Raw genomic sequence first — 26,459 nt, 5'->3', positions numbered from 1 at the left:
GCCCTATAGACCCATCCCTGGCAGAACGTATATAATGCAGGAGCAGAAATACAGTGAGAAGATGGTATGTGGATCTAGATTAGGTTCAGGTTTGAGGCCAAGCCAGGGCCAGGCTTTGAGTCCAACAGTGCTAGAGTCTTACAAGCTGTTCTCCTGAGATTTCAGTATATTAGAACCAGAAAATAGCTCCATTCCGGGTTTGGATCCAACCTGGAACCAAAACCACAGAGGTGGGTTCAGATCCTAAGTCCCCAGATTCAAAGGGGTTCAGATCCAACGAGCCACCCATGCTGCAATGTCCACACTCCTCCTGTGTTTAGCGTGCTAGCTCAATCATAGCTAGAGCGAGTCAGTCCACGTGGGCTGGGAGTCACGTTCGCAGCTGCAATGTAGACATAATCAATGAGCTATTGAGCTACTTACTGGTGGAGGTGGTGTCCGGGTTACACTGCTGCCATCTCAACACAGCCTCACACCATGCATTAGGAATGAAAAGGGGAGATGCTTGAGGAGACTGCGAGGGCGTTTGTTGTTCAGCTCTACCCTATTGTATGGAAAGGTAGGGCTTTCAAATCCTAAAGGGGCTCTTCTCTCACTGTTTTCAGGTTGAAATTGAGGCTGCTTTGCAAAGCTTCCAGCCTTTGGCCTCATGTAAGTGCCACCCTCTTATTCTGATGATGACATAACTATTTATTCAGTATCTTCCAGGAGTATCAAGGCCACGAAGAAAGGGCAAACTCAGGGGAGTGAACTATACAAATGAACTATACAACCACAGCAGCTGGAACATTCAGGGGATCAAATGGAGAAATGCTGCAATGCGAAAAGGAAAATGCTTTCTGTTTAGACTGAAATAACGCAAGCGTAGGGACGGCCCTGCCGCAATAGACAGGGGACTCCCTGTCTGCTACCCAGCCTGCCCTGCGTGGCTGGCACAACTCAGGGAACTATGTAACAAATGCAACAGTGCCCAGTCACAATCGGACAACAGCTTGGAGGTGCCAGGTAAATAACCAGTCAGACTCAGCAGGCTGGGGTGACTGACATGAAGCAGAGAGCCCAAAGCAGACAGCCTGAAAATCCCCCGCCCCCATTCATCCACTGTGTCGACCTTCATGCTTCACAGCTTGAGCCAATCTGTATCTAGGTTCAGGATGAGACCTATGTGGGGGCAAGATTACCCCACATCTGCTACTTCTGCCAAATTTAGGTGTCACGGGCTTGATCCTGTTCCCAGTAAAGGGAGCTTTGCCATCGACTTCAAAAGGGGCAGGATTGGGCCCTAATGCGGTTGGACCTAGGAGAGGCAGCCACAGAGGAACACCCAAAGGAAGACGGCACAAACCAGCCAGAGGATGCCTGTGTGGGGCGGGGGCATCCTCAATGCTCTGTGACTTTACTGGAACTTGTAGGAACCCAGCATCTTGCAGGATGGGGCTTGGACAGGGCCATCAGTGAGACATGCCAAGGAACGGGTAGGGTCCTGCTGACCCCATTTAGCCAGGAGCTGATGTCTCAGAAATCCATGTCAATTGTGTCAAACTCAGCGGGTAAGTCAGCACAGATGACAGGGCATTAGGCTTAGCCATACATTACTAAAGGGACCTTCGGGATGCTGGTGCCTGGGAACACTCTGGGCCTGCAGGGTCTTTGTTTAGACTCTGATCACAAATTCTCAGGCATCCTCTTTTCCTATTTTGTTGTCAGCGCTTGATGAAATTGCTCATTCGGGCGCGAGCCCTCTGTCCTTACCATCTCCCACCGTAGCACTGATTCCTCGGCTCTTTGTGTGTGCTAGTGGGCTCTGGCTGCTCAGTGAACTCTGACATCTAGTGCTCCATGCAAGTCCTCCTACACGCCCTCCTCCCCCCCCCCCTCGCAGGCCACAATCTCCGGCCCCTCCCCTGCCAGGGAGGTTTTATTCTGGAAGCCACCTGAGCTGGCCTGACCGTTCGTGGCAGAACAGGTGTCTGCCTTAGGCAGCAACGTTTTAAGGACAGCAGAAATGTCAGACCGCTCTTGACTGTGTGAACCGGGTACATGCTGAGAGCTCTTCCAAGCCTAACAGGACATTTTCCTCCAGCAATCCCTCCAGCAAACCAACTGCAGTCTCATCGCCCCGTCCGTCTCCCGTCTAGACTCATTCCAGGTGGGCCCCATCAAGCCAAAACGGCATTCCCAACGGGGCCTGGGTTACAGTGAGCAGCAGCAGCACTGACCAGCCCAGCAGGCATCTTCCTCTGCTCACCCTGGATCCTGCTGACTAGACCCCGCCCCAGTTCTGGGCCGGGCTGCCCCTTGCCTTACAGAACATACCCTGGGAGCACAATGCGGGGCAGGCCACGCAATGTACTAACTAGAGGACTGGCTCGTTACTGAAGCTGTGCCCTACTGCTCACTCACAGAGGAAGAGGCCCAGGAGTCCGTTTGGCAGAGGTGAAGTTGTGCAACGAGCCAATTTTCTGTCTGTGACCCAAAATACATAAAAGATGGTGTGGGCTAGAGAGGAGTGGCCATTTTCCAGACTGCCTAGGGCAGTGAAAACCCCAGAGCCCACACTGGAAGGCTCTCGACAGCTAAGATGTGCCAACTGTTTAATAATAGAAGCAGCGAGAAGCCTCCAGCTGTGATTCTTTCTATGGGAGCTGAAAAGGCAGCTATTTGATCAGGTCAGTTGAGGATTTCTGTGCAAAGACTGGGACAGGTTTTACAGAAATGGTTTGTCTCCGGCGTTGACTGGCACGTTCCTTCCTGCGCTTGCTTAGACACGGTGTTAATGGATGTGGACTGGGTCCAATCCTGCTCCCACTGATCTCAGCAGCTGAATGAGGCAGGATCGAGCCCTGGGTAGCTGAGCCTCTCCAGTTATCCAGTGGCAAGTTAGGTCCAGCTCCTCAAAGGCATTAGGCACCCAACTCCCACTGATTTCAACTTCCACTGTGAGGATGTGGGCCTCTCTCCTGCGCCAGCACTGCTCTCTGCCAGGAAATGAACCCTCTTGGGTCAGCACTCAGATTAGAATGCCAGTGAGCAGCCTTTATGGAGGAGCACGAGGGGCTTTTAGTTTAATCTGAGCCTCCGATCACTTGGGGCCAGAGCCTGGCCCCTGATCCAGCCCCTTTGTGCCACTGGAGTGGGGAATCCTAGCAATAAAAGGCTAAGCAGGATTGTGGCCCATACACTGGAGGGAGCAATCCTGCAGAAGCCTACTCAACTCTTCTATTATGCAGTCTGCGCTGCATGGGGCAGCATGTGGATCCTGCCACTCTCGGAGCTTTCCTGGCTAATACCCTGTCCCTGGATTCTTGGAAGCAGCTCATGTTCGGCTTGTTGTTTCCCCCCCTTGAGCTAATGGGAGGATTTGGTGCCATGGTGTTTTGTTTGACTGCAAAGCTATTTCCCAGCATGGAGGCTAGTGTTTTGCAGGGAGAGATTCCCTCATGCCCTTCCTGCTTTGGTATTTATTCTGCAGGGAAAGAAAAATCTATATTTATTGCATCACTCACACTTTTTCTCTGCAGTTCTTTTCTATCAAGGCAGGTTTCACAGGTTAGAATCAACCTGGGAGGAGAGGGGGATGGGACTGGCAGGCTGGGTTAGAGGATGCACATTGTCCCCTGCACAGCACTCGCCAGGTAAAAGTAATACAGCCAGAGATTGTATGATCATTCTATGGCTCCTGTTCCCAGCAATGGTTGGTCCCCGTCCCCCACCATTTTAAGGGAAGGGCAGGACAGCCACAACTGGGAAAGCCCATAAGCTGAGAGCCTGGGGGATGGGGCAGTAAGGACCCAGTGTCAGCCCACAAACACAGGTCTTCCACACCACCAGTCCCTGTGTCCTGAGCCTGGAACCACAGTTCATTGCCTGCAGGGGAGAGGGATGCTACAGAGGGACTCTGTGTGGGGGTGCTGAGGGTGATTCCCTGCTGGAGAGGGAGGGCTGGCCATAGATGTAGTTTGACTTCTATATGTTGGGGAGCAGCTCCGGTCAGGCCACTGGGGCCATGTGTGAGGGCTGGGGGGAGAATTCCACATCTGCCTGGGTCTTGCAGTTTAGAGGGGCAATGCCCCCCCCCAGGTCTCCCCCTCAACAACTACACCCATGGGACTGATCCTGAGGCTTCCATTCTAGAGTGATCCCCACCCCAGAGAGCAGCACATGGAGAGGAGGGGAAAGGGGCTGAGAGCTGAAGCCACCAGCTCTCAGCGGAGCAAAGCAAGTCACGTTCCATTGTACTTCAGAGACAGAAGAGCCGGCTGCCAGGGCAGGCGGTAGGGCCCCGGCTTCAGTTCTGGGGTCCCATCTGTACAGTTCAGGGCTCAGCTCCCCACTGGCTGGCTCTGTTATGTGTACGGTTTGTTACTCTGCTCTGTGGGAAGAGTCTGCAATTATCCTTCGGGGGAACTTCTGGGATGCGATTGTTGCATTTTATGCTACATTGAATCATTGCCAACTTGGTTGTTAATTCACATTAAAGCCTATGTGAACACTTGCAAGCTATTTTCTGGGATGATTTCAGATTGTTTACCACTGCCTCGTTACCATGACGATTAATGCAGTGTCTCTTAATGTGATAGTCCTATTAAACACCTACACGTGGGAACGGTATTCATCAGATGCAAGTTCCTCATCCCTTAAGGCCTCTTTGCTTCTGTCGCACATTTATTCCTCTAATACTGTCAGAGAGAGGGTTTGGGGGATGCTGCAGCTCTGGCTCTGTGTCCTGAGCTAATCCGCTTCCCCTCGCTGTTCCAGTCTCCCTGTCTGTACAATGGGGCCCGTGAAACGTACCCAGCGGGTGGGGGAGGCTGATTTGAAGGGACACTGTCAACCTGTAATTTTAAAGAGACTAATTTTCAAAAATTACTCTTCCCCCCAGAGCAGGGCCTGAAATTTTCCTTTAAAAAATGACAACGGTTTTTCTGATCTTTGGAAGGGGTTTTTGGAGGGGCGGGGGGCTGAGTGCAACCAGACTCGGGTCCATCTCTCCCCTCTCTCCTCCCCTTCTGAGCACATGCCCACCTGCTGCCTCTTCCGTTGCAGATTTGCTGTTAGTCATTATTACTACGTATTTGTACAGGGACCCCGAGCCTGATCCTGTGGAAGAGCATTAGCAGGCTTTGGGGAAAGGAGGACTTGTGCGCTCCCACCAGCAGACAGGAGCTGTCACAAGAGTGACATCAGCAGGTGAGGCATGAGCCAGGAAGTGCAAAGGACCAACAACCAAACGCACAGAGTAAACAAACCTTACAAAGAACCTTCCCTCCCCCCGCACCGCGCCACCCCCAATCTCTTTCAGTTATTGCTCCCTTAGGAGTTGCTTGTAACAAAAGTAGGCACAGCATTTCCAGCCAGAAATGCAATGAGCTGGCAGTGGTCCTTCGGTGCTTATAAACCAGATGAAGGAAGCCCAAGTACTATTATTATGCTCTGGTGACTAGCAATCTCGCATAGAAATGGCAGAGCAGGGTTGCCTTGTATGCTCGATGGCAGGAGACTGAGTCTGAAGTTCTACCGCTGTTCCATTTAACACAGAGATTGCTTCAGCATGTGAAGTCCTTGCTCGGGAGGGGGCTGCTTTACAGAGTGCTGAGTTCTAGGAGCAACCGCTTTGGTCTCAACCTGCGGCACTTGGATTATTTCACACACCTCTCCAGCACGTCCTGCAGCATACAGCCATTCCAACAGAGCACGTGAGGCCAGGGAAGGTCCAGGCTCTCCTCCTCATCAGCCAGGCAGCCCTCACAGCGCTTGCTGGTGGCAGTGAGGCAAGCATTAGAACAGAGATTCATCTTCCCCAAGCTGGCCAGACTGACTGAGAGGGAAGTTCATGCCATTACAGCTCCTGGTTGCACTGGTTTACAGCAGTGTTCACTGGGGAGATGAGGCCTCTGTGGTAGAAGTGCCTGCAAGCTCTGTCCCACAGAGGGAGCCCAGCACCTGGGTTTTCAACCAGGTTTAAACACAGTTAAAACTACACTGAAGCCAAGAGACTGTCTAGCAGAGGTTTGCAGTGTTGTTGTACCCATTTTTGTCCTAGGATGTTAGCAAGACAAGGAGGGTGCAGTAATAACTTTTATTGGACAACTTCTGCTAGTGAGAGAGACCAGCTTTTGCATCGAACAAGTGTGAGAAAGGTACTCAGGGTGTGACAGTTAAATACAAGATCAAACAGATTGTTAAGCACAAGTAGTTAGGATAAATTCTCAGGGACCATTCAAGGCAAAGAGGCCCGTTAACACTCCTGCAGGCATAGGACAGAAATGGGGGTTGGTGGGTTACAGATTGTTGCAATAAGCCATAAATCCAGGATCTTTATTAAGACCATGATTTTAGGATCTAGCAAAGTTATGAATTTAAGCTCCCAGGCTCATCTTCTGAAAGTGTTGTGCAGGTTTCCTTTGAGGATGATGTGATACTGGGTGATCACTTTGTGAAAAGCGTTCGCCCACAAGTGATGTGATGTCTTTGTCTTTTACCATTTTCCTGTGAGTTCATTCAAGAGTTCAGTGATTGTCTGGTTTCACCCACATAGTTGCTATCAGGGCATTGAGGTACTCATCCACTGCACTAAATGCCCCAATAACAGCTATGCAGGTGAAACCAGATGATCACTGAGCTCTCAAATGAATTCACACAGGAAAATGGTAAAAGACAAAGACACCACATTGCCCGCGGGCGAACGCTTCTCACAAAGTGATCACCCTGTGTCTGACCTCATGAGAACGGTGTTCAAAACCAGCAGCTAGCCTAGGCTGTAACTGTCGTGAACCAGCCTGGTCCCAAGAGCAGCAGGGCTCACTTAGGGCTTGTCTACGCTGGCACTTTACAGCGCTGCAACTTTCTCGCTCAGGGAGTGTGAAAAAACACACCCCTGAGCGCAGCAAGTTTCAGTGCCAGTGTAGACAGTGCACCAGCGCTGGTAGCTATGCCCCTTGTGGAGGTGCTGGGAGAGCTCTCTGCCACGACTACGCAGCCACGTTAAAGTGCAGCGCTTTAACATTGCCAGTGTAGACTAGCCCTTACTCTCCTCTCCTCCATGGCCCACCTTAGGGCCAAGGGACCCTGGGTTTTTCATTCCTTCTCTCTTTCCCTCAAAAAGCAACCAAGGAACTGCATCTTCTCTTGCAGCTGGGAGCTGGCTCCACCAGGCAACATTCCTTATCTGAACGCTTTGTCTGCTCCGCAGCCTGAGTCATGGGCAAGCTACCTTAGTCCTGCCATTGTCTGCCTTGGCATGTCAGGCAGGTTCCTAGCCTGGTAACTCCTCCTCCTCTTCCCTAGCCCAGCCCCCACAGACTGTCTGTGTGTCAGGCACCCAGGATAGGCAAACTTTGGGGTCCCTCTCCCTTCTGCAGCTTCCTGAAAGGCTCCCTGCTCAGTGTTTGCCAGGCAATCCTGTAAGTGGCATTTTCCCCAACTGCATTTTCCCTGAGGGGCAGGGAGGATGGTAGGGGGGGAGGGGGAGATATGCAGAGTTGCTGCCTAGAGTACATAGGTTACCCAGGCCTAATTTCTCCAAATCCAGGCCCATATGCATTCAGGCGCTTGCAATTCCATGCTCGTCTTGTGCATACGGGAGAGATCGCTGCGGGCTACAAGATTTGCTCTCCACTTTCATCTCCTTTGTAGCACTAAGCACCAGGCTGTGTCCAGAATGGCTGCTAGTCTCTGCAGATAGAACACTCCTTAGAGATGTAAAGGTCCAGCATGCAGAAGCCAGTTATATAACTAAATGCACCGTGGTGTTACTGCTTTGCCGCATACAAATTCGAGTTCCTGGGTACAGCAACGAGCAACAATGTTCAGGAGTGGGAGAGGGGATGACATCTCGATAAAGTTGCCCGCTTCACTGTACTAGCAGAGATGTTTCTTTTTCCAAACAAATATTTGTGAAGTGAACAAAGGTGGCCTCGGGAGACATTAAAATTCTTTCTACCTCCGTTCAGCATATAGGCTGCCATTAACAGCCCACTGCAGGGTTTCTTGCACATTTTCTTGAAGTAGCTGGTGCTGGCCAATGTCAGAAATAGGAAACTGCATTAGATGAGCCACAGAGCTGATCTGTTTCCCAAATAAAGTCTCCACTGCAACGTTCATAATGAAACATGCATGAATCATTTTTATTGTCGGTGCTGCTCACACATAAGCCTCATATTCATGTATCTTCCCTGAAGCTAATCAAACTAGGTCAGCAGAGTAATTAGCTGCCTCACAACACAGACCACCATCCCCTCCCCTCAAGGCATCCATTATACCTTTGGCATATTCTGTTTAAACTCTTCTGTCCTTGCTTTGAGAAGACAGGCGCTCAGGAAAGTTTGCTCCAGTTTCTTGGGGAATGTCTACACTGCAATGTAAGCTGGGATCAGACTCAGATCAAGCCCTAACCCCGTACCCATCTACACACAAATCTGTCAGATGTGGGCTTGGACCCAGGATCCTAGGACCCCACAGGGGTGGAGGGTCTGACCCCAAGTCCAGCTAGGACTCTGGGTTCAAATCCTATCATTTTGTGGTATGGATGCAGCCACAGAGGACTCAGGCCCTGGGAGTCTGCCAATGGAATGGACGCCCAAGAAACAGAGCATAGGAAGAGGTTTGGCCAGGTATTTCTACCCTGTAAAAGGCCCAATCCTGCATATCCTCTGCACACACACACTGAAGCATGAGTCGTGTGTGTCCAGAGGGGCTCGCAGGATCAAGCCCCAAATTTGCTGAGAGACACAAGCACAAAGCAAGAAGCCAAGGCCACCATTTTCAGCCGTGTCCACTTATGGCTGCTTTGAGCAGGGGGTTGGACTAGATGACCTCCTGAGGTCTCTTCCAACCCTGATATTCTATGATTCTTCTACGATTCTAACTTGTGACACCTTGGGCCTGACTCACACAGAGCTGCACAGCTCCAGGGAAATCAGTGGGAGCAGAGCACATGCAGGGACAACCACTCCAGTCCGTCAGATTGCAGCCCCACCCGAGCCATGGGACAGCATGAAGCTTATCAGCATCCAAAGCTCTTGCTACAAAGCATAACAAACAAGCGGGGGGGGGGTGGGGTGCTAGCCAGCGATAAATGCCAGAGGGCCAGATAGCAAAGCTGCCTCCTTCCCTGCTAAGTTTCTTATCCAGAGCCACAACTCCTAGTTGCTGAAATATAAACTCACCAGCACAAATGCAGGCAAAGCACTGGGCAGTCATGGCAGGAAGGGGAATCAGGTGTAATTACCGGGGCTGAATCTCACCGGAGCGGTGAAGCCGTCGTGGACAGCTAAACATAGAAGCTGCCGCCGAATTGCCGCCACCACGGAAACGCACCTGCTGCCCTAACAGCGCACGGACTGCCCCCGCCGCCTGCGGTGGCAATACGGCACGCTGCTTGGGGGCAAAACAACAGGGACTGCCGCCCCTTGCAGAATGCCGCCCCAAGCACCAGCTTGGAATGCTGGTGCCTGGCGCCGGCCCTGAGAGTAAGGGCTCTTCAGAGCTAGTGCCTGGGGTGCCCTCTCCAGTACAGGCTCTATTCCAGCAAATAGGAGCTGGTTGGTTTCCAGGCCAGGCTCAGCTGGTGTCTCTCCTTGAGGCCCCTCTGCACTGGCCCCCTGCTCAGCCACTGCTGCTCTCCCACAAGTCTTACACAGACCCACACCCAGCTGGAACGTCCGTCAATCACGGCCTGTTCCACATGTAGCTCTGCATACAGTCCCTGGGGGTTCTTCTCTGCCTCCGGCTTCTCTGCTGCTCCCTCCTTGCCCTGCGGCTGCTGCCTCCCAAAGGGTGCTAGTTCAGGACTCTTCCCTTTACCCAGCCTGCGGAACGGGGAGTGTAGCGGAGGAGCAGGCTGATGGGCGTTGCAGTCCCCTGCTTAGCAGATCCATCACACTGGTATAGCTCAGGGTTTTGCCCTTCCAAGGAGTTTGGGGTTGGAATTGAATTCCTGCTCAGCTTCTCAGGAGAAGTTGTCTTGGACAGCATCTTTCCCAAGCTCTGTTCATGGATCATGTTGATCACTGCGTGGCTAGCTGTTAGGTGTGGCATTTCTTCTGCCTCTGGCCAGGAGCTGGGTGTGGATGACTCAAGAGTGGATTCTGTGAACAGGCCTGGGGAACTGCTGCTTTCTCCTGTGCAGCTTTCCCTTTCTGCTACATGGAGAGGATGTGCAAATCCAAACTGGCCTCTTCCCCCATCAAAGGTTTCAGCCCTATTTAAAGAAAACCGGCTTTGTCAGACAGAAATTAGGAACAGCAGTGCAGTGCATCTCAGGTCTGGGATTGCAGTGGGGCCCTGGGATGAGGGGGGAAGATCAGATAACCAGTGAGGAAATCACCGTTCTCAGCCTAGACAACACCTGGCGAGGCAAGGCCCTGTATCAGGAGGCCAGCTCTCTTATCAGACCGATGTGCTTGAACTTGTCACCCCACGCTCCAGATTGTCAACCATCCCAATAGTGGTGGACCTGCTCCATACACCTTTCTCTGTATGCCAAGGGCATGCCGGCTGGCAGCACAGCCCACCACACCACTAGGGTAGCTGCTCGCAAAATGCTTAGCCACATGAATATTAATTTGCATCCCAACGAGGCATCTATCTCATCTCAAACTGTTGTGTTTTTCTGACATATTTACGAGGCCTCTGTCTCATTAATCTGGTAAGTATTCATAAGACATCCCTTTCATGCTAGACTAGCTAAGGGCAAATGCCTTTATTTATCCATTCTTTACCGAGGAATCTTTCTCAGGAGTCAAGCGGATGAAAGGTTTTCACTTTTTAAAAGTCTTAATCAAAATTTCCCAGCAATACGTCCTCTATATGTCAGAAAGAGCCAACTTTCTCTTTATGGCGTATGCGGGAGGTACATTCCTTTTATTACCTTGACAAGATAACACTCTACTCCTCTTTCAGCGTGTTCCTTTCTTTTCACAGCCCACGTAGCCCTTGCGCTACATTCTAGCTGAATAGTGATCTGTCATGGAAACAGTCCTACAGGAGGGTCTTTTTAAAAGCCAGGCTGGCTAGGTTTTTCTCTTTAATACTTTCTAAATGGTTTCATGCTAAAATTTTCTTTGTCGCAATTAACCTTGATGCAGCTGGCCTTAGTGGCTGCATTCCTGACTTCTCACGTATTTGAATCTATCTTGCTATGCTATAAAAGTCATTTTCGAATGCATGCTCATCCTTTCCGCCAAGCTGGAAGCGACATATTTTTCTCCTGCCTATAGACTGAGTTATTGTCGCTCTGGAATTTGAGAGAGTTAATGTGCTTCCCAGTTACAGTTTGTTCAGCAGCAGCAAACGAAGCTGCACAAAAATAACACGGCTAGTTCTCGCAGTGAAACAGGGTTTCTGGAAGGAAATGAGGAAGCTGGTCGTGTGGTTACGGCCCCAGACTGGTCTGGTCTCTACCAAAGATTCTGCTTGTGCCCTTGAGCATGTCATGTGAATTCTCTGTGCGTCGTTTCCACCTGTGTACAATGCGGATGATAAGATGGCCTTTCTCCCAGCATTTTTCCATCTTGTCCATTTTGACTGCAAGCTCCTCAGGGCACGGGCTGTCACTGGGGGTCTGATTTCAACTAGGGCCTCTAATTTGGGGACTGTCCTAGGTAACAGATAGGTAACTACCCAATTCCTTCTCTCCATAGTTCATCAGAGCATTTTACTGCTCCAGGCTGTGATGAGAAATGGGGTAGCTGAGGAATTAGGAATGATTGCTCATGATGATGGGAAAGGGAGAGTGTAGTGATCCTAGCAGGGAAGGTATGTTAATTAATCCCTCCCGCCCCTCAGGATATATTGGGAATGTCCAAGAATTGAGCAGCTCTAGAGCCACTCAGCACGCGGGGGTGAAATCCTGGCCCCATTGAAGTCAATGGCAAAATTCCCTTTGACTTCAATGAGGCCAAGATTTCACTCCCGGGATAGCCGGGAACCCTAACACCAGAGCAGGTAACACTCTCCTCCTCCAGCTTTGCTGGGCACCACCAGGAAATGCACTCAGCTGGCATTGCCCAGCATGCCAGGGTCAGCACCCAGCACCCCACGCACAGCTATAAAACAAACCTCTTCATTGGTAGCCGGCACGCGAGGCATGTCCAGCAAGCACACTCCTCTGGGTCCATCAAGCATGCAGGGTATACTCAGGAAATGGGCTCCCTTGGCTCTGCCCAGTACGTCAGGGAGCACCCACGCCCAGCACCTCCATCACCAACAAACACGCTTCTCCACACCTGCCAAGCGGATGCTCTAGGAAATATGCCTCTTCAGCAATGCCCAGAATGCTGGCCTGTCGTTCATTTGCCATGGCCTCCTGCGGTTGTCCTTCCCCCGCACTGCCCAACCACCCATGGTTCCATTGGAGGCTTGCTGCCAGGGGAGCAGCGCTGTCAAAGAGCAAGGCACTGGGGAGGTGGTACAGTGGAAACAGAGTTGGGCCAATTCAAACCAGTGGCAAAACTCCTATTGACCATGGTAGGGCCAGGGTTTTCCCCCTGGTGTGCATGCATAGATGGCTCTGGACAGCTGCCAATTCACGGGTTCGATGGAGGAACTCTATGAGGCAACCCTCATCAAGATTGCCTCCACCTTCATTCCTCCAGATTTTCCCCTGGGAGGGGGCAATCCAGCCCTGCGGTCAGAATCAGACCCGGTGTGGTAGAAGGATAAGCTCCCTTTTCTCTGTGTGTATTCTGCCAGATGCGCTGTGTTTTATTGATAACAACAGCCTGCCCTTACATAACTCCCCAGGCCAGGATCTCCAAGTGCTTGTTTCCAGTGCTCTATAAATAATAATAATTGCTGTGCTCTGGGCTTAGCCCCATGTGAGGCTCCTTTCCATCAGAGCGCTTTTTAGTGATTGCTTTTCATTAACTTTTGGGGGGTCTTTATAGCACCGCACCTAATCGATACAGTAATTAAAACAAAAATACTTCAGAAAAGCCACAGAGCAGTAAAACCAGGGAAGCAATTAAAGGGAAACTTCAAGCATTAACAACAGAAAGGGAATACAAGGCTAAAAGCTTTGCAGCCGCCCTTCGCAACATTTACACAAACACTGGAATTCAGCAAATGGGTTTTTTAAGGGGTCCCCTTTGGATTCACTGCACCGTGTTTGTATTTCATGGTGTTTTCCTGGAAACTGGATGGGATCAAATCATATCAGAACTGTTTCTGCCCATATTCTCCCCTCTACGTTCCCTTCCCTCCACCCCCCCGCCGCTAGAGAGCCTTGTATTAAGCCACTTCTGAGCTTCCAACAAGGCTGGTTTCACTTTCCCCGCTCGTTTTTCATGTTCACCTCCCACCTCGATTTATGTATGGACCAAAAGCTCTGGACCATCCCTGCAAAAGCTGCGCTCTGGAGGCCCCCCAGACGGCTAAGGTTTGGAGATCCAGATGGCTCAGAGAAGATTTGCAGTTTCCCCCTCCGAATCCATGTGCGAGTCAAACTGCTGACCCTCCTGTCACTGCTCTCCAGAGTTTTATGATTGTTATTTATTTGCAGTACAGCGGCACTGAGAGCTCCCAGTGGAGATGAGGGTCCCAACTGTGCCGGACGCTAGTACATACACAAAAGAGACAGTCGCTCACAATCCTGCTTTCTGTTCTCCGAGGGCCAAGTCAATTGTCGGCTCAGTGCCCAGCCCAAATGCTCAGGCTGAGAGTGGGGCACGTGTCTGGGGGAAGGCAGGGAGAGGAGCACACGCCTGATGAGCAGCTTCTCAGGGTTATTGTAGCCGAATTGCAGAAGTTATCCTGCACCCACATACGCCGGGGCAGAACAGGAAGATCTGTGTCCCAGGCACCTGCCTCTACCTGCCTGTATCCCATCGCCATACAGCCACATGAGGAAACCAAGCAGCAGAATGGGGCTGTGGCGTGCAAGGGGAGTGCACTGGTTCCCCTGCCAGAGGACTCAGGGAAGCTGCTGAGTCTGGGCAGGACTCACTCCTTAGTAAATAGATACTGTGTCACTGGCCCAGGCTTTGCCCCAAGAGCAGTCAAGAGCCAGGCTAAGAGCAATGAAGATTTTCCTGGGGGAAAACATAAGGCAAACTGGTTCAGATGAGATAAGAACCGACCTGGGCCTTGATCTAGAACGTGGCTGGAATCTGACCCAAACCTGATCCCATAATTCTGACTGATTCCCAGCAGACCCATCACCCAGTACCTGAACTCAGCCATGCCTGGGTGCCAACTCAGCCCCAGAGCGCTAATGGAGCCCAAGAAAGAGCCAGTTCTCATGCTATCACCTGCACAGCCAAATGCAGGGAGTTCTGGAAAGCTTGTTCACAAACTCACAAGGCCTGGAGAAGCACCAGCGCACTGGGGGACTTGTCCACACAGAACCTGAAATCTCTTTCACCCATCCCTGCTAGAGTGACCAGATGTCCCGATTTTACAGGGACAGTCCATATATTTGGGGCTTTGTCTCATATAGGCGCCTATTACCCCCCACTCCATCCCAATTTTTCACACTTGCTATCTGGTCACCCTAATCCCTGATTCCATCCTGAAGGACTCATGTGCTTTATACATGAACCAGAAGAATTGCTTCATCTACCACTTAAATGCAGCCACCTCTCGGGTGAAACATGGAAACAGTTTAAGGCCAGATGATGCCTCACCCTAGCATGGGTACATAGTTGAGATATGTGGGGGGGGTGCATAAAGAGGGGGGAAAGAAGCTTTTTCTCTCAGTTGTGCCCCTCCCATGAAGGCTAGACACAATAACAGTTCCCTTCTAGTGCCCCACAGCAGCAAATCACCTCAAAAGAGTCCGGCAAGGAACCGGGGCCATGACCATCCCTTCATGCCAGTCCACCAAGCTGGGCTGGTGAAGTGGAGGGAGCAGGCAGTACTGTGTGCCTGCCCTGTGTGCCAGGGATCTGAGGGCAGGAGTGCGCCTCTCCTTGGGCCACCCTCAACACAGGCCAAGGTGGACCCTACATTAGCTTGGCACAGCCCAGCTTTGCTGCAGCCCAGATTGTGGGGAGGGAAGGGATGTTGCGGCTGGGGGAGGGAATGACAATAGCCAATTACATTTGTTCACCTGACTGCAGTGGAAGATGTAAATGAAAAGCGAGGGAAGGTTTGATCTTATCAGCACCATACTGATCTCCCTTGATTAGTGCCACTCTTTAATATTCCCCCTGTGAGAACACACTGCAACAGTCCAAATGAAGAGACAGGCGGCTCTGTGAAACACTGCCCAATTATCTGATCAAGCAAATAAAGAGAGCAGGCAACAGCCGGGAGTGGGGACGGCTGGAGCCGTCAATCTGTTTGTCTCCTAATTATTTAACGCAGGAGACAATTTCAATACTTAACCCCCTTGATCCCAGGAGCTGTGTGTGTGCTATGTATGGGAGTCAAGGAACACATTTTTCATGAGCATTTAGCACAGGGAGCTCTGGATTAGCCAGAGCTGAAGGTTTAAATAAAAAATGAACAGGAGTCAGACTGCTTATTCATCATCTGTGAGCAAGACGTCAGATTTGGACACCTCAGCCATTATCATAATTGCCAGCAATATTCATCCATACACATACACATCCGGCAGCATTAGTCTCAGTTTGCCATTGCCGAAAATAACTGGGTCCTTCTACCTGAGGGGTTGTTTTCTTTTCGTGCAAAATGCCCAGAAAGCCCTTCCTCAGTGCATAGTCCCCCACCTCCACAGGAATCTGCAATGTATGCGGCACACCTTACCTTTCTACTCTCCACTCCATCACATTTATTTTTTCAATTAAAAGACAATGGGCCAAATTCTTCTCTGCTGTAATTTCACTCACTTGGTGGAGTTATGCCAGCAGATAATCTGGCCGGGCATTTACGCTGCATTTTCTATTGTCCTTTGCAGAAAGTGAGTTTGCTGGTTAATTACCAAAGCATGCAATTCAAAATCCCAATGCCAGGAGGCGCTAGCCTGCCCTGCCCTGAGGGAGGCTGGGGTTCTCAAAGCAGACTGCAGGAGTTAGCTGCCCAAATTGCTTTCAAAAGTGTGGGATCTGGGTGTCTAACTCCCACAGGCAACTTGTAAAATCCCAACCTAACTGAACTCCTAGGCGAGGAGTTCCTTTTATGCTCCTTTAGCCACCCCTACTTGGCCATGTTTGAGCTGGGAGCATAGCAAAGATGTCCTTGGTTAATGCAAGATTGTTTTTATTATGCTGACTGCGAATAAGAGATGTGGTGTGAGAGGTTTATTTTCCAACCACCTTGACGTTGAAGCAAAGAGCAAGCCATTCCCCAGCACTTTCACAGCAACCTCCTCTGATCCCAGTGATGGACAATCTCCAGGAGATCAGCAAGTCATTCCCAAGAGCAGGGGCTCTCAGGGTAAATCTAGCCTGATTCCTGACCGCTAGCAGCAACAAACAGAAATCTTACATGGTAGTTTGTTCTCATGAGATCGCCACTCCCACCGTAACTGACCCCACTTTGTGGGCAGTGTCAGTGCCAATGAGAAAAAAAAACCCAGTGCAATACGTCAGCGGTCCCCAACCTTTTTGGCACCAGGGACCGGTTTCGCAGAAAAAAAATTTTCCGCGGACCTGTGGGATGGTTTTGGGACGATTCAAGCGCATTACATTTATTTTTGTACTTTTATTTCTATTATTATTGTAATATATAATGAAATAATTATACAACTGACCATAATGCAGAATTAGTGGGAGCCCTGCCCCCTATCTGACCCCCACCCACTTCCTGCCCCCCCGACTGCCCGCCCCCCTCAGAATCCCCGACCCATCCTGCTCCTTGTCCCCTCACCATCCCCCAGAGACCCCCACCACCCTGGGACCCCACCCCTGCTCCCTGTCCCCTGACTGCCCCAACCCCTATCCCCCCCCCCGCTGAGTCCTGACAGACCCCCCCGGAACACCCACAATCCAACCCCCCCCATTCCCTGCCCCCTGACCGCCCCCCCAACCTCCGCCCCCTCTCTGTGCCCTGACTGTCCCCAGGACTCCCTGCCCCTTAGCCAACCCCCCTGGCCCCAGGCTCTTACCCCCGGCTCCCTCCTCACCCGGAGCCTCAGCGCCTCGCCCGACAGCTGCAGCGTGTCTCCGGTGGGGCCTGAGCTCCGTCCCGCTCAGAGCCGCGTGGTGCGGGGGCGGGGCTGGGAGCTCCACGCCGAGCGGAGGCAGCTGAGCTCAGCCCAGAGCTCGCAGCCCCGCCCCCTCACCACGCGGCTCTGAGGGGGCGGGGCTCAGGGGCCCCGCTGGAGACACGCCGCTTGATGTGCTAGGGGTCGGTTCGCGGCCCGGTTCCTAACAGGCCGCGGACCAGTACCGGTCCGCGGCCCGGGGGTTGGGGACCCCTGCAATACATGGCCCTTGATCCCAACCACATGCACCATCCCCAGCTGCTAAATACAGAGAGTTTCCCTCTTCCAAATGCTCTGCTGCACCAGAGTATGGAGCACTCATTGCACTGAGGCACTGAAAAGCCATAGCACAGTGATTCTCAAACTTTTGTGCTAGTGACCCTTTTCACATAGCAAGCGTCTGAGTGCGACCCCCCCCCTTATAAATTAAAAACACTTTTTTTATATATTTAACATGATTATAAATGCTGGAGGCAAAGCGGGTTTGGGGTGGAGGCTGACAGCTTGTGACCCCCCCCACATAATAACCTCACGACACCCTGAGGGGTCCAGACCCCCTGTTTGAGAACTCCTGCCGTAACACTTCCCCAACTGGTAGCCAGAATAATGGACCACTTGACAGCTAAACAGCAGCTCAGCCCTGCTGAAATTTTCACCACAAGCCCATCCTGGCTTGCACAGTCTCTTCACTAGTTTCCAGTTATGGTCTAACCACCTGGCTGCCTAATTCCAATGCACCAACCACTGAGGTAGCCAGTGACTAAAGACAACCAAGGGATAATGCATGAGATGTATTTCCAGCCACCTGGAATGCCCAGAAATCCCAGTCCCAATCAGGGCTGCCCAGAGCGGGGGGCAAGTGGGGCAATTTGCCCCAGGCCCCGGGTCCTGCAGGGGCCCTGCGAGCCCTGCCCTGGCGGCAGTCCGGGTTTTCAGCGGCATTTCGGCGGCGGGGGGCCCTTCAGTGCTGCCGAAGATGCAGAGCGACTGAAGGGCCCCCCTGCCACCGAAATGCTGCCGAAGACCCGGACCGCTGCCGGGTGAGTACAAGTGCCACAGCTCCCCCGGTTTGCCCCAGGCCCCCTGAATCCTCTGGGCAGCCCTGGTCCCAGTGTATCCATCTTCATGGCCAGCACACGTGCTTTATGCCCCGCTGCCTGTACTCCCATGCAGTGCAGAGATCTGGGTTCATGGTCAGTGCTGTGCACCATTTGCCAGTGTGGGACAGTCCATGTCATCCACCACCTCATTCCCGACTGATGCACTTCACACCCAGTAATCTGTGTGCCCAAATGCACTCCAAACTTTGACCGAGGAGGAGTTTAAGTAGTTAAAAGAACTCCTAGGTCAAGTGATCAGCAAGGACTATTAGCGAATTAAAGCAGCTTTGCTTAAAAGAGACAAGTAAGATTATCTGCCTATAGGAAGGAAATGCTGTGATTGAAACCTGGCATTCTCTGTAGCCCAGCAGCTCTGTGCTGCATGTGTCCCCTCTCATCTCAGTACCCTGTGCTCTGTCTATTTTCTAATGCCATTGCTACCCTACAATAAATGTTACATGGGGTTTAATGGTTTCTGAAAGCAGGGATTGGAACACAAAGTGTTTGGAGACTTTCAGACGCTTTCTATCCCTAACAGAGCTAAGTCAAAATGAAAGGTTTAAATAAACCATGAAAAGTGGTGGGGAATGAGCTCTCTAGCTGACTTACATTGCAGGGGGGAATAGGGCTTGTGCATTAAGAATTGATACTTCTGCATGATTTTTTTTATGGAAGGCAGGAATGTCTAGTGAGACTTGGGGCAGGAGCCAGGAGTTTGGGCTTCTATTCGCAGCTCTGCCATCCCCTCAGCGGGCCACTTATGGTAAAAATGGGGAGGATGGCACAGATGTCCTCAGTGGCTGTGAGGGTTGGTTAGTTAATGTGCATAATGCTCCTTGGCCAAACTCTCTCCTGCTCCTTGAAGTCAATGGGAGCTTTGCCTGGCCAAGGCCTGTGGGGTTTGGCCCTTTAAGATCCTCAGATAAAAGGCTGCAGCCACCTCCCTGCCAGTGGATTCTCTAACATGGGGACCCTCCCAGTAGGGTTTACACTCGTATGAGGCAAGGGTGAACGGGGCTTCCCCAGCTTCAGGGAGCCAGGAGAGGGAGATAGCCAGTACCAGTGCCAGCAGGACTAGAGATGCAATGGGAAAACAGAACTGAGTTTCCTGGCAGCTGCTCCTGGAGATAAAGTTCAGGGAGAAGAAAGGCTGGATCCCGTGTCCATGCACGGCATGATTACAATCCATTATTAAACCTGGCTAAATAAATGACTGGCTGGAATTCTCTGCGTAACAGCGAGTACAGAGAGCAGCAGCATGGAGCAGCATGGGGGAGATTGAAGAGCCGGAGCTGACAGCTGCAGTGTTCTTGAAAGGCAGGGAGGAGATGGGTGTCAGGCCTGACAGTTTCCTTCCAAGCAGACAGAGCAAGGAAACTGGAAAGATGGTCAGGGTGAGGTGCTGGATTGCACTCCCAGCAGGGTTACTCTGGCTGAGAACAGGGCACTGCTGGGCTAGCACCCCTCCCCCTATTAGGCTGGCTGAGAACAAGGGGCTATTGCTCCGGGCTTCTAGCCTGGATCAGAACAGCAACACTATGTTAGCAATGCAAGTTCACATTTTCAAAAGGACCTATGTGATTTATAAGCCTAAATGCATAAATCATTTTAGCAACTGGGATCAGGGATTTTAAATCTCTTAGGCCCTTTGAAACATTAACCATTATCACAGAGTTTCAGTTCTCTGAGATTTATTTCCTGGAGCCCCCTCCACTTCCCCCCATTCAGGGCTCCAGGCTTCAGCTGCGGGGCAGGAGGTCTCAGGGTGTTAGCCCCGTGGGACAGGGGAGCAGGGCTGGGACTGAGGCTTCAGCCCCACAGGAGGCACCAGGGTTCAGGACCAGGGCCTGGGGTTTCAGTCCCCAGTGGCACAAAAACATGTCCTTCCCCTATCAAAGCTTCCTAGTCCTAGCTCTCTGAGTCCTGCCACTAACACCTCATTCCTTTGTTCTCCCGCCAGGGAAACTGCACTTCTCTCAATTCCAGCCCCCTGCAGAGAAGTTGGAGCAAACTGTCAGTTACCTCTTCACAGTCTTTCCCCAGCCTTCATCCATCCTGTTGTTCAGTCCGGGCCACTAGCTGATATATTTTTTTAGGCACCACTCCCCTCTCCATGGCACCAGGAGCATAAGCCATGCACAGTGAAAGGCAGTGATAAGACATAAGGATAGTGCAGACAGTTCATACTATCAACCTGGAATTCATCAGTTGTACAGAGACAGACAGCCCAGCTCATCACAGCTGGATTAGAACAAGAGCAGCGTATCTTCACAGCTCCATGGTCTCAAAGCTAGCAAGGCCCTACTCACATGCAGGATCTGCCTCCGGCACATGAAACAGACCTCAGTTTTACCTGGAGAATGTCTAGCTGGTTTCCCGCACAGCAGGAGTCGCTGTTAAGCAGGTATCACAGACAGGTAAAGACGGATCAGATCCTCTATGTCAGTGGTCCCCAACCTTTTCGTCTGGCGGGCGCCAGATGAAGGACCACGGCAGCGGCAAGCGGCGTCATCGAGAGGCGTCGCCGCCGAAATTCGGGGGCGATGCGTCTCGATGACGTCACTTGTCAGCAACAAGCAACGTCATCAAGAGGCGTCCCCGTCGAAATGCTGCTGAAATTTGGCGGCATTTCAGCAGGTGCTCCACCGGGGGTCAGCACGCGGGCGCATTTAGCTGCCCCCGCGTTGGGGACCCCTGCTCTATGTGACTGCAGGTTCTTTTTTCTTCCCCCTTGTTATCCATGGAGGTTAAGGTGGAGCAGGAGGTTTTAGATTACATATTAGGAAAAAGCAGCCAGCCCCATTCTGCTGCCCCCTCCTCAGGGCCAGTTAGCTTTGGAGGGGAGCGGGTGCTGCCAGCAGTTCAGCAGAGGAATCTGTGTGTGGTGCTAGCGAGCCATCAGCAGGCCCCAGCACGCCGGCCTCCCCCGGCAGTCCCAGCAGGAAAGTCTAAGGACACTCCATGGTTTTAGTGAGGGCCCTGCTCCATGGGCCCTTGTACGGGGTCCCACCTAGGGGCATCTAGTGATACATTTCACACATCTCCTCCCCTTCCCCCCACACCCAATTTTTCCTGAGGAAAAAAGACTCCCTTTGGCCTGAGTGGGCTTTGGATCAGGCCCCAAAGCATCAGAAGAGCTCATTATTAGGGGGCTGTATCTCAGGATTCCCTTGTTCCACAGACTGTACACTCCCCCTTCACACACACACACACACACACACACAGGTTCTAGCCCAGCCCACTCAACTAATTTCCAGACCTATCTGACTTACGGGTTTGAAATTTGCTCTTCAGTGGAAACATGGCTCCCATCTCTGGAGCCAGCTGCCATGCTGGGTTTCAGATCAGACACTCAATGTTACTGACTGTGTCCCTGGGCTCTCCTTCCCCTACATGGGGGCCTGTGTTTGCTCTTTGCCTTCATCTGAAATAAAAGTCTACATGCTTTGCCCTATCTGCATGGTAAAACCTAACAACATCTCTCTCCTGTCCCGTCCCCCTCGTCCCGGGCTATAGCATCCCTTCCTCCTACTTCTCTATCCGCCCTTCCTCTTCCAACTCCTTTGCTTTTCTCCTCAGTCTTTTCTCTGCACCTTCTCCTCATCCCTTTTCTTCCTGCCCCTCCCAAACAATCCTCTCTCTTTTACTGGTGCCAGAGCTGGGATACCACCCCTGTCCTTGTTGCAGTACTGGCACTCCTTCCCCTATGCTAACTCTTCCCATTGATTTTATAGCCACAGTATCATGTAAATCTATATTATATTATTTATAATTCATTCTGTGGTTTACTGTTTATACGAAAAACATCGCAGCCCAGGAGTCTGTAACGGAACTGTTAGCAGCTGAGCAGGACAGGTTTGTGGCACCGCACCTGCTCCAAAATGGAATGTTGAAAAATCGTTAAAATGATCAACTTGGTCAGCTAAGGCAGGCTGAAAAGAGCCGGTCCCCCGGAGGGCTCAGCTCTCTGCTGAAACAAAGAAGCTGGTAGCCAGGTATATATGCAAAAAATCCAATAAAGGCCTGGATGTGTTGCAGCCAACATGGGGGATTTTTTATTAGACCTCCTCTTACCAAATAAAGAGGAACCAATCACAGAACCAAAAAATAATGGTAGTTTTAGGTACAAGTGATCATGACTTGATCACACTTTTAATATGCAAACAGAATAAAGTCTCTGCCAGTAATATACATATACTTTGTGCTTTACTAGGGCCAATTTCACAAAGCTGAAAATCATTATGAGCCAAATCAGCTAGGAGGAAGCATTTAATCAGAAAAATTGGGACTCATTTAAGAACACCTTATTAGATGCCCCAAAAGCTACAGTCCCACAACTGAGGAAGAAGGCCATACTCATAAAAAAACTGACTTGGTTTAGAGGGGAAGAGAAGGCAGCTATAAACATTTTTATAAAATAATGTATAGAAAGGGGAAGTTGATAGTGTTGAATACACATCAGAAGTTAGGAAGTGTAGACAATTGATAAGGGAAGCAAAAGGACACAAGAAGAACTCTATGGGCAACAGAGTTAAGGACATTAAGAAGTTTTTAAAATATATTAGAAACAAAAAGAATCCTCACAATGATATTAGTCCATTATTAGATGGAAATGATAGAATTATCAATAATAATGCACAAAAGGCAGAAGTGTTCAATAAATATTTCTGTTCTGTGTCTGGGAAAAAACAGATGATATAATCATATCATATGGTGATAACATTCTTTCCATTCCACTAGTGTCTCTGAATGATTTAAATAGAAGCTACTTTTGAATTCAGCAGGTTCAGATAACTTGCATCCCAGAGTTTTAAAAGAGCTGGCTGCAGAGCGAACTGTACCGTTAATGTTGATTTTCAATAAGTCTTGAAGCACTGTGGAATTTCTAAAAGATTGGAAGAAAGTAATGTTGTGCCAATTGTTAAAAAGGTAAACAAGATGATCTCATAATTATAGACCTATCAGCCTGACAGCAATCCAATAATAAAGTGGGACTCAATTAATAAAGTATTAAAGGAGGGTAATGGAATTAATGCCAATCAACATCAGTTTATGGAAAATAGATCCTGTTAAACTAACTTGATGTCTTTTTTTGATGAGATTTCAAGTTGGTTGGTAGAGGTAACAGTGCTGACATAAAATACTCAGACTTCTGCAAGGTGTTTGACTTGGTACCGCACAACCTTTTGATTAATTTTATATTGTTCTAGTTTTTTAATGTAGCACACATGGATTAAAAACTGGCTAACTGATAGGTCTCAGAAATATAAGTGTAAACAGGGAATTGTCATTGAAGGGTGTGTGTTTCAGGAGGGCCTGCAGGAATGGGAGGTCCAGCCAATCCGAGCCTTGAAAGGGTTAATGAGGCTGAGGATGGGGGCCATTAACATGAAAGGCTGCACCTGAGGGAGAGCTGGGGATGGAAAGGCTGATTGGAGATGGAGCATACAGGGCTGGTGGCCAAAAGAACTAATGTGATCCTGGCACGCATATACAGGAGAGTGGGAGTAGAGAGGTTATTTTACCTGCAGATTTGGCACAGATGCAACTGCTGCCAAATACTGTCTGCAGTTTTGGTGCCCAAAGATCAAGAAGGCTGTTGATAAACTAAAGAGGGTTCAGAGAAGAGCCACAAGAATGATTAACAGCTTAGAAGAAACACACCCCTTTCAATGACAATTCCTTGTTTACACTTTCAGCTTGGAAAAGAGACGACTAAGGGAGGATATGATAGAGGTCTATAAAATCATGACTGGTGTGGAGAAAGTAAATAAGGAAGTGTTATTTACTCCTCTTTGTAACACAAGAAGTAGAGGCCACCAAATGAAATTAATAGGCAGCAGGTTTAAAACAAACAAAAGGAAGTATTTCTTCACACAACACACAGTCAACCTGTGGAACTCCTTGCCAGATGATGTTGTGAAGGCCAAGACTATAACAGGATTCAAAAAAGAACTAAATAAATTCCTGGAGGATAGGCCCACCAATGGCTATTAGCCAGGACGGGCAGGGATGGTGTCCCTAGCCTCTGTTTGCCAGAAGCTGGGAATGGGCAACAGGGGATGGATCACTTGATGATTACCTGTTCTGTTCATCTCCTCTGGGGCGCATTGTCCACTGTCAGAAGACAGGATACTGGGCTAGATGGACCTTTGGTCTGATCCAGTATGGCCATTCTTATGTTCTAGAAAACAGTGATAGACTCAAGGAGCTCAATCTATATTTAGCTTAACAAAGAGAAGGTGAAGGGGTGACTTGATTACAGTATGTAAGTATCTACATGGGCTAGCTGTGGCAAGTACAAACCCGCCTGAAACTCCTGGGCATGTACTCGGCGTGGCTAGCCAGTGTCATCACTCAGCGCTGCCCATGCCACCACAGCTACTACTAGTGTTAATGCGCTGGCTCTCATCGAGCTAGCAGGAGTATGTCCATGCAAGCTGGGAATCACGACCCTTGCTTGTGGTAGAGACGTAGCCTAAGAGGGAGAAGCTGCAGAGTGACAATGGCAGCATCAACATGCAGCCATCAGCCATCTGGCCTTCTTGGGGTAGGGCCTGCTCTGCTTAGGAGGTGAGACACCAGCAAGGCGACTGGCATGCCTGTTATCCAGTCTCTTCAGGGAAGGGCTGGAAGCAGCAGAGGAGAAGCCAGACAGGAAATATTCACTGCCATTTCACTTTTGCAGATAGCTTTTTTAAATCCCTGGAACTAGCTCTAATGCCATGGCTGGGAGTATTTCCAGATGGGTGGGCTAGTTAGCAGACAGCAGGAGAAGGTGGCACTGCTGGGATCCAGATCCAGGTCTAGGAAATGGAACAGGAGTGTGAGGCAAAAAGCAGAGCTCAGGTTTCTTTGAGCTGTTCTCATGAGGTTCTGACCCATAATGGCAAAGGTCTTGTGAGGTCAGCTGCTCTTGTGAGATTTCCACAAGCTTGGGTCACATCTGAACCAAATCCAGAAAGGAGGCCCCTTAACAGTTTGGATCCAGCATGCATCCCAAACCATAAAGGCGGAGGGGTTGTCGGATCTGGAATCTGAATCCACTCCCTGAGCTGAATCCACTCCAGGCTAGAGCTGTGATCCAGGCCTCTCTAATCTTTAGCATTTGAGACCAGGAGGGAGCAAGGCATTGGAAGGACCGAGGTATTTAGTCACTCAGTATCCAGTTTGCAAAGGAATAGGATAGCAAAGGAAAAAAAACTTGGGGGCAGTATATGCAGCTATGTCACATCTCACAGAGCAGGGGGTCTCTATACCCCACCCACTCTACCTGCTAGGGTGCAGCTCAAATTCTGGGCCATGACTGCTGAGAGCAATTATGGGGGACGCACACTTCAAAAGGCTGAATGGGGCCAGAAGGGACTACTGTGACCATTAGTCTTACCTCCTGTGTAACACAGGCCAGGGAACTGCCCTGAACTGATTCCTCTTTGAACTAGAGCATTGCTTTTAGAAAAACGTCTGGTCTGGATTTCAGACTTGTCAATGATGGAGAATTCATCATGACCCTTGGTAAATTGTTCCACTGGTTAATTACCCTCACTATTAAAAATGTACACCTTCTTTCCAGTCTGAATTTATCTAGTTTCAACTTCCAGCCATTGGAATTTTTTGCATACCGTTGTCTGCTAGATTGGAGGGCCCACTAGCAAACATGTGTTCCCCATGTAGGCACCTTACAAACACGCTAGTTTCATGGATATCAAAACTTTGTACGTCTGTCAACCAGACCAGCAGCCTCAAGGCTCAGGTTTCTGGTCCTGGCTGATTCTGTCCTGGTTGACAACACCATGAGACGATCCCGTCTTCATCCTGTGTCCGTATTTCCACTTTGGGACCATTCAGAACTAGGAAATGCTGAGCACATGGGGGAAGTGTAATCTCTTAAATTCCCCCTCAGATATCTGATACTGGGGCAAAATGCCCCTCCGACATTAAGTACAATATGTCCATTGTGTTCAAATGAAACCCCGGCATCCAAATGGACACCAGCACATCTCAGAAGTGCACCACCAAGAAACTCCAGCGAAAACCAACAGCGAACAGCTTAATCAAACTTTTTTGAATGTTAAAAGACATCCAAGTTTTGGGAGACAGTTCTGATTTGATCTAGGTCTGTTTATCTGAACCCATAGCTTCCCTTTTCATGTGTTTTATTAAATTCAGCATGTGGTTTTTATGAGAAAAGATAATTACAAGCAGGAAAGGTCACTTGTTATCTTTGCTCAGATATTAGAGGTCTCCCGAGC

Source organism: Mauremys mutica, chromosome 8, assembly GCF_020497125.1.
Source record: "Mauremys mutica isolate MM-2020 ecotype Southern chromosome 8, ASM2049712v1, whole genome shotgun sequence".
Taxonomy (NCBI): Eukaryota; Metazoa; Chordata; order Testudines; family Geoemydidae; genus Mauremys; species Mauremys mutica.
This window is presented reverse-complemented; position numbering follows the sequence as displayed.